The sequence below is a fragment of the Lissotriton helveticus genome, chromosome 10, assembly GCF_964261635.1.
Source record: "Lissotriton helveticus chromosome 10, aLisHel1.1, whole genome shotgun sequence".
NCBI lineage: Eukaryota > Metazoa > Chordata > Amphibia > Caudata > Salamandridae > Lissotriton > Lissotriton helveticus.
This window is the reverse complement of record NC_136071.1, coordinates 430,863,514-430,877,338: the sequence shown is the minus strand read 5'-3', so window position 1 is coordinate 430,877,338 and position 13,825 is coordinate 430,863,514.

Below are 13,825 nucleotides of genomic sequence, written 5' to 3'. Positions count from 1 at the left end.
AATGCTGATCTGAGTTGATGTTTTTAAGACGTTCATCACCACGTAGGCGATGTAATAATTTCTCAGACAAAATGAAATGTTTTTTTTTTTTTCATCTTTTTCAAACTCAGAAGAAACCGCCATCAGTTGGTGCTCCAGTATGCACAACAATGGGATAGCTTTTCCCAAATTACAGTCCTCCTGGCTGACTGCACGCGTGAAGAACTCAAAAGGACGAAGCATGTCTGTCAGGCTTTTAACTATGGCCCATTGCGCCTTACTCATCCGCAGGTCCTCCTTCTGAGATGTAGCCTCTGTCAAGAAATAGTGATCGAGTACCGTATACTGCTCATGCAGACGCTCAAGCATGTAGAAGGTTGAGTTCCAACGTGTTGCCACCTCCTGGATGAGTGCTTTCACTGGCATTCCACGTTGAAGTAGCAGTCTCCGCAGATGCTTCCGGGCCTTAAAAGAATGGCTGAAATGGTTGCACATTTTGCGGCAGGTGGCCATTACCTCGAACGCTGGACTCTCTTTATCACTCAAGAATTTTTGAACTACCAGGTTGATACAGTGCGCCAAACACGGCACTCTAACATGGTGACCCTGTGACATGGCCTTAACTACATTGGCGCCATTATCCGTGGAAACATAACCAATCTTGCGTTTTAGGGGGGATAGCATTGACAACACCTTTTTGTCAAACTCTTCCAAAAGGTTTTCTGCTGTGTGACTTTTCTCCAAGGCAAACATGGCTAGTGTTGCATGTTTCCGAGCAGCTTTGAAAACTTGGTCCGGGTCAACACCTGCGTTTAGCTTTGCTATAACACCTGAAAAAGAGACCCAGTGTGCAGTGATGCACATGTAATCATCGCCTGGGCCACTGGTCCACATGTCTGTTGTCAGATGTATTGTGTGAACAGCACTCTTCTGCAAAGCTGCCCCAATCGCCTGCAGCACATCTTCATGTAGTGCTGGAACCGCAACTCTGGCAAAATAGAACCGGCTCGGAACCTTCCATTTAGGGCAGAGCGTTGCAACTAATTCAAGAAAACCTACCGCTTCTACAAAAGAAAAAGGTAGAAGGTCCACAGCTAGCATTTTAGCCAGCTTAGTGTTATACAGACGCGTCAGTGGGTGGTTGCGTTCATATGGCACGTCTGAAGTAAGCATTGTTCTAATGTTGGCCTGGACCAAGCATTTACGGGCTGATAATGACTTCGTTGACCCAATTTTGCTCGCTGGTGAACTTTTGTGCGTTGGTGTCTCACTCGCTCCAACACTCTTAGTGTGCCTCACATTGGGTGTGCTGCTGAGAGGGGTACTGGGTGTAAGGGAAGTGTTTGACACGTCTTCTTCCTGCTCGTCAACATCAGATGAAACATCAACGTTTCCTTGATTTTGGCCTTTCTTGATCGCAGCTAGGTGCGCAAACCATTGGACACCGTGCTTTCTGTCAAGATGACCACTCTGGCCGCCGGTACCATAGTTGCTACCTGGCTTACCACGACTAACTGCAAGCTTACAAAGGGTACAAATGGCAAACCTTGGATTTTTGGGACAAACAGTAAAGAAGTCCCAAACTGGGGACTTGAAGTGTCTGTGGGACCTGGAGGAGGCGGCGATACTGGTGGTGGTGGTGGTCATGAAGCTAATGCCAGATGAAGTGGAGGATCTGGATTGGCCAACTTTTGTACGTTTTCCACTTTCACCGCCACTAATTAAGGTCGAGGTTGACGCAGGTCTCTTCTTGCCAGAAAGAAATATGGAAGCGGGACGAGTTGGTGTACTACTTAACTCCAATGATTGTGGTGTTTCCACTGCCTCCTCATCGACAACATCATCATCATCATCATCACGCGCAGCAGCTCTTCGGGCTAGGGTCAAAATGTCTGTTTGCTGCATGCCCGCTGGGGCTGCAGTGACCTTTATGATGACTGGGTCGTCGTTGGCAGAGTCTTCATCAGCAGCAGTATCCGCCACTTCTTGTTGAGCCTCATCACACTCCATAAGTCTGAGACTTTGGACGAGCTTCCTTTTACGCTTAAGTACCTTTGTTGGATCATGGTGTGCCTCACTCTCAGACGGCTGTGGTGCTGGTTCCCAAGTTTGATCCGTATCATCAGAAGGAGGTGTGCTTGAAGAGGATGTAGACACCACCCTTGATCTCTTCCTTGCTAGGGTTGTGGAAGACAATGAAGGATCATCAGGAGGAGTGGCTTCCTCAAATGATACCTCGCCTTGATTGTCGATTTCCTGATGTGCCCCTACTTCGGGAGGAACAACTATTGTGGGCACTTGTTGTGACCCTCCATGCACCTCTGCATGCGCATCTCCTTGCGCTGCCTCTCCTTCCACATGTACTTGGGCTTGTACTTGCACATGTGATTGTTGTTGCCGCTGTGGTTGTTCAACACTCGTCAGATGAGCTACAACAACCTGTGTTGATTGAGGGACATTGCTGCTGCTTTCTTGCGATGAGCCAACATCACTGGTCGATGGTGATTGAAGAAGTATACTGGCTGCCTCTGCAGCACTCAAGGGCTTGGACTTAAGTTGGCGTGGTGGTGGTGGTGGCACTGAGCCCAATGGAGCGGGGGTGCTGCTGCCAGCTTGGTCCCCAGCAGATCCCGCTGCAGCTGCTGCAGGCATACTTTTTTTTTTACTCACAAAAAAAGGGGCGGGCGGCACACCAGTGTCCTTGGTAACTTGCTTCTTCTGCTCCTTACTGGCACCTTTCTTGCTAGAGGAGCTACGGGTTACTTTTTTTGGGGCCATCTTCTTCAGAGCAGGTCAGCAGGCAGCAGTTGCACGAGTTGCAGAGGGTTCTGTGTCCAGACGTGACGTCGCGTGACGTTATGCTGCACACACCGCTGCAGGACTTCTTCCTGGCACTGGTGGTTCTATTGAGTCTTCTTGTGCACCTAAAAGCAATGGAAGACAGAGGAACATCAGTTCAGTTATACACCCCAAAAAATCGACAAAACACAGAAAAATGAGCACAATCCCATGCCATCCATGATGTTTACATTGAAGACACCCCACAGAAAGACTAGGGACATGCAAGTATGCAACACTCACTACCCCTGGGCATAAGGGATGAAAAGTAGGCAAAATAAGTGCAGGCCTCAGACACTGCCTCTCCTCAAAATGGCCCCCTTACACCCCAAGCACATGTTGCCTGTACCAGCCAGCACTCAAGATGGCCACCACCACCACCCACATGGCCAGTCCACATCAACAGTACACCCCCAAAAAACAGAAAAACAGCCAGAAATCACCACAATCCAATGCCATCCATGATGTTTACATCAAAGAGAGTGAGACAACACCACAGGCACACTCAGTCCATGCACCACCACCACCCCTGGGCAAGCAAAAGGCCACACCAGCAGCCCCCCAAAAACGACAAAAAACAATAAAATAAGCACAATCCCAGCCCATCCATGGCCTCAATTATGTTTAAATTCAAGAAGACACCCCACAGAAAGACTAGGCCCATGCAACACTCACCACCCCTGGGCAAAGGGCCACACCAGCAGGCCCAAAAAAACGACAAAAAACAATAAAATCTGCACAATCCCAGCCCATCCATGGCCTCAATGGTGTTTAAATTCAAGAAGACACCCCACAGAAAGACTAGGCCCATGCAACACTCACCACCCCTGGGCAAAGGGCCACACCAGCAGGCCCAAAAAAACGACAAAAACCAATAAAATCTGCACATTCCCAGTCCATCCATGACCTCAATGGTGTTTAAATTCAAGAAGACACCCCTCAGAAACACTAGGCCCATGCAACACTCACTACCCCTGGGCATAAGGGATGAAAAGTAGGCAAAATAAGTGCAGGCCTCAGACACTGCCTCTCCTCAAAATGGCCCCCTTACACCCCAAGCACATGTTGCCTGTACCAGCCAGCACTCAAGATGGCCACCACCACCACCCACATGGCCAGTCCACATCAACAGTACACCCCCAAAAAACAGAAAAACTGCCAGAAATCACCACAATCCAATGCCATCCATGATGTTTACATCAAAAAGAGTGAGACAACACCACAGGCACACTCAGTCCATGCACCACCACCACCCCTGGGCAAGCAAAAGGCCACACCAGCAGCCCCCCAAAAACGACAAAAAACAATAAAATAAGCACAATCCCAGCCCATCCATGGCCTCAATTATGTTTAAATTCAAGAAGACACCCCACAGAAAGACTAGGCCCATGCAACACTCACCACCCCTGGGCAAAGGGCCACACCAGCAGGCCCAAAAAAACGACAAAAAACAATAAAATCTGCACAATCCCAGCCCATCCATGGCCTCAATGGTGTTTAAATTCAAGAAGACACCCCACAGAAAGACTAGGCCCATGCAACACTCACCACCCCTGGGCAAAGGGCCACACCAGCAGGCCCAAAAAAACGACAAAAAACAATAAAATCTGCACAATCCCAGCCCATCCATGGCCTCAATGGTGTTTAAATTCAAGAAGACACCCCACAGAAAGACTAGGCCCATGCAACACTCACCACCCCTGGGCAAAGGGCCACACCAGCAGGCCCAAAAAAACGACAAAAAACAATAAAATCTGCACAATCCCAGCCCATCCATGGCCTCAATGGTGTTTAAATTCAAGAAGACACCCCTCAGAAACACTAGGCCCATGCAACACTCACTACCCCTGGGCATAAGGGATGAAAAGTAGGCAAAATAAGTGCAGGCCTCAGACACTGCCTCTCCTCAAAATGGCCCCCTTACACCCCAAGCACATGTTGCCTGTACCAGCCAGCACTCAAGATGGCCACCACCACCACCCACATGGCCAGTCCACATCAACAGTACACCCCCAAAAAACAGAAAAACAGCCAGAAATCACCACAATCCAATGCCATCCATGACGTTTACATCAAAGAGAGTGAGACAACACCACAGGCACACTCAGTCCATGCACCACCACCACCCCTGGGCAAGCAAAAGGCCACACCAGCAGCCCCCCAAAAACGACAAAAAACAATAAAATAAGCACAATCCCAGCCCATCCATGGCCTCAATTATGTTTAAATTCAAGAAGACACCCCACAGAAAGACTAGGCCCATGCAACACTCACCACCCCTGGGCAAAGGGCCACACCAGCAGGCCCAAAAAAACGACAAAAAACAATAAAATCTGCACAATCCCAGCCCATCCATGGCCTCAATGGTGTTTAAATTCAAGAAGACACCCCACAGAAAGACTAGGCCCATGCAACACTCACCACCCCTGGGCAAAGGGCCACACCAGCAGGCCCAAAAAAACGACAAAAAACAATAAAATCTGCACAATCCCAGCCCATCCATGGCCTCAATGGTGTTTAAATTCAAGAAGACACCCCTCAGAAACACTAGGCCCATGCAACACTCACTACCCCTGGGCATAAGGGATGAAAAGTAGGCAAAATAAGTGCAGGCCTCAGACACTGCCTCTCCTCAAAATGGCCCCCTTACACCCCAAGCACATGTTGCCTGTACCAGCCAGCACTCAAGATGGCCACCACCACCACCCACATGGCCAGACCACATCAACAGTACACCCCCAAAAAACAGAAAAACAGCCAGAAATCACCACAATCCAATGCCATCCATGATGTTTACATCAAAGAGAGTGAGACAACACCACAGGCACACTCAGTCCATGCACCACCACCACCCCTGGGCAAGCAAAAGGCCACACCAGCAGCCCCCCAAAAACGACAAAAAACAATAAAATAAGCACAATCCCAGCCCATCCATGGCCTCAATTATGTTTAAATTCAAGAAGACACCCCACAGAAAGACTAGGCCCATGCAACACTCACCACCCCTGGGCAAAGGGCCACACCAGCAGGCCCAAAAAAACGACAAAAAACAATAAAATCTGCACAATCCCAGCCCATCCATGGCCTCAATGGTGTTTAAATTCAAGAAGACACCCCACAGAAAGACTAGGCCCATGCAACACTCACCACCCCTGGGCAAAGGGCCACACCAGCAGGCCCAAAAAAACGACAAAAAACAATAAAATCTGCACAATCCCAGCCCATCCATGGCCTCAATGGTGTTTAAATTCAAGAAGACACCCCACAGAAAGACTAGGCCCATGCAACACTCACCACCCCTGGGCAAAGGGCCACACCAGCAGGCCCAAAAAAACGACAAAAAACAATAAAATCTGCACAATCCCAGCCCATCCATGGCCTCAATGGTGTTTAAATTCAAGAAGACACCCCTCAGAAACACTAGGCCCATGCAACACTCACTACCCCTGGGCATAAGGGATGAAAAGTAGGCAAAATAAGTGCAGGCCTCAGACACTGCCTCTCCTCAAAATGGCCCCCTTACACCCCAAGCACATGTTGCCTGTACCAGCCAGCACTCAAGATGGCCACCACCACCACCCACATGGCCAGTCCACATCAACAGTACACCCCCAAAAAACAGAAAAACAGCCAGAAATCACCACAATCCAATGCCATCCATGATGTTTACATCAAAGAGAGTGAGACAACACCACAGGCACACTCAGTCCATGCACCACCACCACCCCTGGGCAAGCAAAAGGCCACACCAGCAGCCCCCCAAAAACGACAAAAAACAATAAAATAAGCACAATCCCAGCCCATCCATGGCCTCAATTATGTTTAAATTCAAGAAGACACCCCACAGAAAGACTAGGCCCATGCAACACTCACCACCCCTGGGCAAAGGGCCACACCAGCAGGCCCAAAAAAACGACAAAAAACAATAAAATCTGCACAATCCCAGCCCATCCATGGCCTCAATGGTGTTTAAATTCAAGAAGACACCCCACAGAAAGACTAGGCCCATGCAACACTCACCACCCCTGGGCAAAGGGCCACACCAGCAGGCCCAAAAAAACGACAAAAACCAATAAAATCTGCACATTCCCAGTCCATCCATGACCTCAATGGTGTTTAAATTCAAGAAGACACCCCTCAGAAACACTAGGCCCATGCAACACTCACTACCCCTGGGCATAAGGGATGAAAAGTAGGCAAAATAAGTGCAGGCCTCAGACACTGCCTCTCCTCAAAATGGCCCCCTTACACCCCAAGCACATGTTGCCTGTACCAGCCAGCACTCAAGATGGCCACCACCACCACCCACATGGCCAGTCCACATCAACAGTACACCCCCAAAAAACAGAAAAACTGCCAGAAATCACCACAATCCAATGCCATCCATGATGTTTACATCAAAAAGAGTGAGACAACACCACAGGCACACTCAGTCCATGCACCACCACCACCCCTGGGCAAGCAAAAGGCCACACCAGCAGCCCCCCAAAAACGACAAAAAACAATAAAATAAGCACAATCCCAGCCCATCCATGGCCTCAATTATGTTTAAATTCAAGAAGACACCCCACAGAAAGACTAGGCCCATGCAACACTCACCACCCCTGGGCAAAGGGCCACACCAGCAGGCCCAAAAAAACGACAAAAAACAATAAAATCTGCACAATCCCAGCCCATCCATGGCCTCAATGGTGTTTAAATTCAAGAAGACACCCCACAGAAAGACTAGGCCCATGCAACACTCACCACCCCTGGGCAAAGGGCCACACCAGCAGGCCCAAAAAAACGACAAAAAACAATAAAATCTGCACAATCCCAGCCCATCCATGGCCTCAATGGTGTTTAAATTCAAGAAGACACCCCACAGAAAGACTAGGCCCATGCAACACTCACCACCCCTGGGCAAAGGGCCACACCAGCAGGCCCAAAAAAACGACAAAAAACAATAAAATCTGCACAATCCCAGCCCATCCATGGCCTCAATGGTGTTTAAATTCAAGAAGACACCCCTCAGAAACACTAGGCCCATGCAACACTCACTACCCCTGGGCATAAGGGATGAAAAGTAGGCAAAATAAGTGCAGGCCTCAGACACTGCCTCTCCTCAAAATGGCCCCCTTACACCCCAAGCACATGTTGCCTGTACCAGCCAGCACTCAAGATGGCCACCACCACCACCCACATGGCCAGTCCACATCAACAGTACACCCCCAAAAAACAGAAAAACAGCCAGAAATCACCACAATCCAATGCCATCCATGACGTTTACATCAAAGAGAGTGAGACAACACCACAGGCACACTCAGTCCATGCACCACCACCACCCCTGGGCAAGCAAAAGGCCACACCAGCAGCCCCCCAAAAACGACAAAAAACAATAAAATAAGCACAATCCCAGCCCATCCATGGCCTCAATTATGTTTAAATTCAAGAAGACACCCCACAGAAAGACTAGGCCCATGCAACACTCACCACCCCTGGGCAAAGGGCCACACCAGCAGGCCCAAAAAAACGACAAAAAACAATAAAATCTGCACAATCCCAGCCCATCCATGGCCTCAATGGTGTTTAAATTCAAGAAGACACCCCACAGAAAGACTAGGCCCATGCAACACTCACCACCCCTGGGCAAAGGGCCACACCAGCAGGCCCAAAAAAACGACAAAAAACAATAAAATCTGCACAATCCCAGCCCATCCATGGCCTCAATGGTGTTTAAATTCAAGAAGACACCCCTCAGAAACACTAGGCCCATGCAACACTCACTACCCCTGGGCATAAGGGATGAAAAGTAGGCAAAATAAGTGCAGGCCTCAGACACTGCCTCTCCTCAAAATGGCCCCCTTACACCCCAAGCACATGTTGCCTGTACCAGCCAGCACTCAAGATGGCCACCACCACCACCCACATGGCCAGACCACATCAACAGTACACCCCCAAAAAACAGAAAAACAGCCAGAAATCACCACAATCCAATGCCATCCATGATGTTTACATCAAAGAGAGTGAGACAACACCACAGGCACACTCAGTCCATGCACCACCACCACCCCTGGGCAAGCAAAAGGCCACACCAGCAGCCCCCCAAAAACGACAAAAAACAATAAAATAAGCACAATCCCAGCCCATCCATGGCCTCAATTATGTTTAAATTCAAGAAGACACCCCACAGAAAGACTAGGCCCATGCAACACTCACCACCCCTGGGCAAAGGGCCACACCAGCAGGCCCAAAAAAACGACAAAAAACAATAAAATCTGCACAATCCCAGCCCATCCATGGCCTCAATGGTGTTTAAATTCAACAAAACAGTTGTATCATGCACCCATAACCAACCCTGGTCCTACTGGATACTGTGGCTACCCACAATATAATGTATTTAATTTTCTGAAAAAGTTCCAAAATTGTACTTGCAGCAACTGTAATGCCCCAAACAAACTTACTTGTGAAAGTTGATTTCTAATCCAAAAGTGATCCAAAGACAGTCAAAAAGGCCTCAAATCCAAATATCCAGCAGCACCCACAAAAAGTAATCCTTCCAGCTCCAGATCCAAATGAAAGTGACCAGGAGATGGACAAAGCACTGGGAGGAGCCTGCTGGACAGGAACAGGAAGTTGGAGACTGTGGGGCACTTCCTTCCTCCCCCCCCCCCCAAAATGGACTCCTTGCAAAAAAAAAGGCCATGCAAATGTCAACCTGAGGAGTGATTCTGATAAAAATCATAATTTTCTGAAGGTTTATCCTGTTTGCTGGTGATTTTCTTGTGCGAAATTGCAAAATCTCTATTTTGCAAGTGCGAGATTGTTCCTTTCCGCCGCAACTACATGTTCGCAATTGCGAACTCTCGCGAGGTGTGCTGTGCAAGGTGGCAAGCCGCGAGTACGTATTCGCGGGCGACAAACTCCCGCGGGAACACGCAGCAAGATCTAAAATGGCGCGTCACTCGCAAAGAAAAACAACTCGGCAAACGCTAAAATGACGGAAAGTGAACGCCGTGCACCACGCCGCGCGCCGCAACCAAGCAAAAAATCCGCCGCGAGCGGATTCACGGATTTTCGACAAATTCGCGAGCGTTCGCGGATTGCGGATTTGCCGAAAATCCGAAAAATCCGCGAGCGGAGCGGATTTTACGCCCATGCTTAGTGGTGATGAACAGAGTGTCTGAATTAAGCAGACCACTCTTACCCAGTCCAAAGATCAGGGCTTGATCCATCACCGTTATTTATCTCACTGCCCCATCCCAGCTCAGAACCTGGCTATATGCAAATTAGTCTGTCCCTGGCCCAGTGCATCATGGGAACAGGGCAGACCAAACTACCAAGCCAATTCTTCACCAGAAAGGAGACAGCTACCGGGGACCGGTTTCTGGCATTTCAGCCTCTTCGGCCCGGCTTTCTTGAATCCTGATGGAGCAGTGAGAAAGGGACTCATGTCTGAGTATACCCTGCCACACCTATAGTGGCCAAAAACGATTCAGAAAAGGGGGTGGTGATGAACAGAGTGTCTGAATTAAGCAGACCACTCTTACCCAGTCCAAAGATCAGGGCTTGATCCATCACCGTTATTTATCTCACTGCCCCATCCCAGCTCAGAACCTGGCTATATGCAAATTAGTCTGTCCCTGGCCCAGTGCATCATGGGAACAGGGCAGACCAAACTACCAAGCCAATTCTTCACCAGAAAGGAGACAGCTACCGGGGACCGGTTTCTGGCATTTCAGCCTCTTCGGCCCGGCTTGCTTGAATCCTGATGGAGCAGTGAGAAAGGGACTCATGTCTGAGTATACCCTGCCACACCTATAGTGGCCAAAAACGATTCAGAAAAGGGGGTGGTGATGAACAGAGTGTCTGAATTAAGCAGACCACTCTTACCCAGTCCAAAGATCAGGGCTTGATCCATCACACCAAACTACCAAGCCAATTCTTCACCAGAAAGGAGACAAGCTACCGGGGACCGGTTTCTGGCATTTCAGCCTCTTCGGTCCGGCTTGCTTGAATCCTGATGGAGCAGTGAGAAAGGGACTCATGTCTGAGTATACCCTGCCACACCTATAGTGGCCAAAAACGATTCAGAAAAGGGGGTGGTGATGAACAGAGTGTCTGAATTAAGCAGACCACTCTTACCCAGTCCAAAGATCAGGGCATGATCCATCACCGTTATTTATCTCACTGCCCCATCCCAGCTCAGAACCTGGCTATATGCAAATTAGTCTGTCCCTGGCCCAGTGCTTCATGGGAACAGGGCCGACCAAACTACCAAGCCAATTCTTCACCAGAAAGGAGACAAGCTACCGGGGACCGGTTTCTGGCATTTCAGCCTCTTCGGCCCGGCTTGCTTGAATCCTGATGGAGCAGTGAGAAAGGGACTCATGTCTGAGTATACCCTGCCACACCTATAGTGGCCAAAAACGATTCAGAAAAGGGGGTGGTGATGAACAGAGTGTCTGAATTAAGCAGACCACTCTTACCCAGTCCAAAGATCAGGGCTTGATCCATCACCGTTATTTATCTCACTGCCCCATTCCAGCTCAGAACCTGGCTATATGCAAATTAGTCTGTCCCTGGCCCAGTGCATCATGGGAACAGGGCAGACCAAACTACCAAGCCAATTCTTCACCAGAAAGGAGACAAGCTACCGGGGACCGGTTTCTGGCATTTCAGCCTCTTCGGTCCGGCTTGCTTGAATCCTGATGGAGCAGTGAGAAAGGGACTCATGTCTGAGTATACCCTGCCACACCTATAGTGGCCAAAAACGATTCAGAAAAGGGGGTGGTGATGAACAGAGTGTCTGAATTAAGCAGACCACTCTTACCCAGTCCAAAGATCAGGGCATGATCCATCACCGTTATTTATCTCACTGCCCCATCCCAGCTCAGAACCTGGCTATATGCAAATTAGTCTGTCCCTGGCCCAGTGCTTCATGGGAACAGGGCAGACCAAACTACCAAGCCAATTCTTCACCAGAAAGGAGACAAGCTACCGGGGACCGGTTTCTGGCATTTCAGCCTCTTCGGCCCGGCTTGCTTGAATCCTGATGGAGCAGTGAGAAAGGGACTCATGTCTGAGTATACCCTGCCACACCTATAGTGGCCAAAAACGATTCAGAAAAGGGGGTGGTGATGAACAGAGTGTCTGAATTAAGCAGACCACTCTTACCCAGTCCAAAGATCAGGGCTTGATCCATCACCGTTATTTATCTCACTGCCCCATTCCAGCTCAGAACCTGGCTATATGCAAATTAGTCTGTCCCTGGCCCAGTGCATCATGGGAACAGGGCAGACCAAACTACCAAGCCAATTCTTCACCAGAAAGGAGACAAGCTACCGGGGACCGGTTTCTGGCATTTCAGCCTCTTCGGCCCGGCTTGCTTGAATCCTGATGGAGCAGTGAGAAAGGGACTCATGTCTGAGTATACCCTGCCACACCTATAGTGGCCAAAAAACGATTCAGAAAAGGGGGTGGTGATGAACAGAGTGTCTGAATTAAGCAGACCACTCTTACCCAGTCCAAAGATCAGGGCTTGATCCATCACCGTTATTTATCTCACTGCCCCATCCCAGCTCAGAACCTGGCTATATGCAAATTAGTCTGTCCCTGGCCCAGTGCATCATGGGAACAGGGCAGACCAAACTACCAAGCCAATTCTTCACCAGAAAGGAGACAAGCTACCGGGGACCGGTTTCTGGCATTTCAGCCTCTTCGGCCCGGCTTGCTTGAATCCTGATGGAGCAGTGAGAAAGGGACTCATGTCTGAGTATACCCTGCCACACCTATAGTGGCCAAAAACGATTCAGAAAAGGGGGTGGTGATGAACAGAGTGTCTGAATTAAGCAGACCACTCTTACCCAGTCCAAAGATCAGGGCTTGATCCATCACCGTTATTTATCTCACTGCCCCATCCCAGCTCAGAACCTGGCTATATGCAAATTAGTCTGTCCCTGGCCCAGTGCATCATGGGAACAGGGCAGACCAAACTACCAAGCCAATTCTTCACCAGAAAGGAGACAAGCTACCGGGGACCGGTTTCTGGCATTTCAGCCTCTTCGGCCCGGCTTGCTTGAATCCTGATGGAGCAGTGAGAAAGGGACTCATGTCTGAGTATACCCTGCCACACCTATAGTGGCCAAAAACGATTCAGAAAAGGGGGTGGTGATGAACAGAGTGTCTGAATTAAGCAGACCACTCTTACCCAGTCCAAAGATCAGGGCTTGATCCATCACCGTTATTTATCTCACTGCCCCATCCCAGCTCAGAACCTGGCTATATGCAAATTAGTCTGTCCCTGGCCCAGTGCATCATGGGAACAGGGCAGACCAAACTACCAAGCCAATTCTTCACCAGAAAGGAGACAAGCTACCGGGGACCGGTTTCTGGCATTTCAGCCTCTTCGGCCCAGCTTGCTTGAATCCTGATGGAGCAGTGAGAAAGGGACTCATGTCTGAGTATACCCTGCCACACCTATAGTGGCCAAAAACGATTCAGAAAAGGGGGTGGTGATGAACAGAGTGTCTGAATTAAGCAGACCACTCTTACCCAGTCCAAAGATCAGGGCTTGATCCATCACCGTTATTTATCTCACTGCCCCATCCCAGCTCAGAACCTGGCTATATGCAAATTAGTCTGTCCCTGGCCCAGTGCATCATGGGAACAGGGCAGACCAAACTACCAAGCCAATTCTTCACCAGAAAGGAGACAAGCTACCGGGGACCGGTTTCTGGCATTTCAGCCTCTTCGGCCCGGCTTGCTTGAATCCTGATGGTGCAGTGAGAAAGGGACTCATGTCTGAGTATACCCTGCCACACCTATAGTGGCCAAAAACGATTCAGAAAAGGGGGTGGTGATGAACAGAGTATCTGAATTAAGTAGACCACTCTTACCCAGTCCAAAGATCAGGGCTTGATCCATCACCGTTATTTATCTCATTGCCCCATCCCAGCTCAGAACCTGGCTATATGCAAATTAGTCTGTCCCTGGCCCAGTGCATCATGGGAACAGGGCAGACCAAACT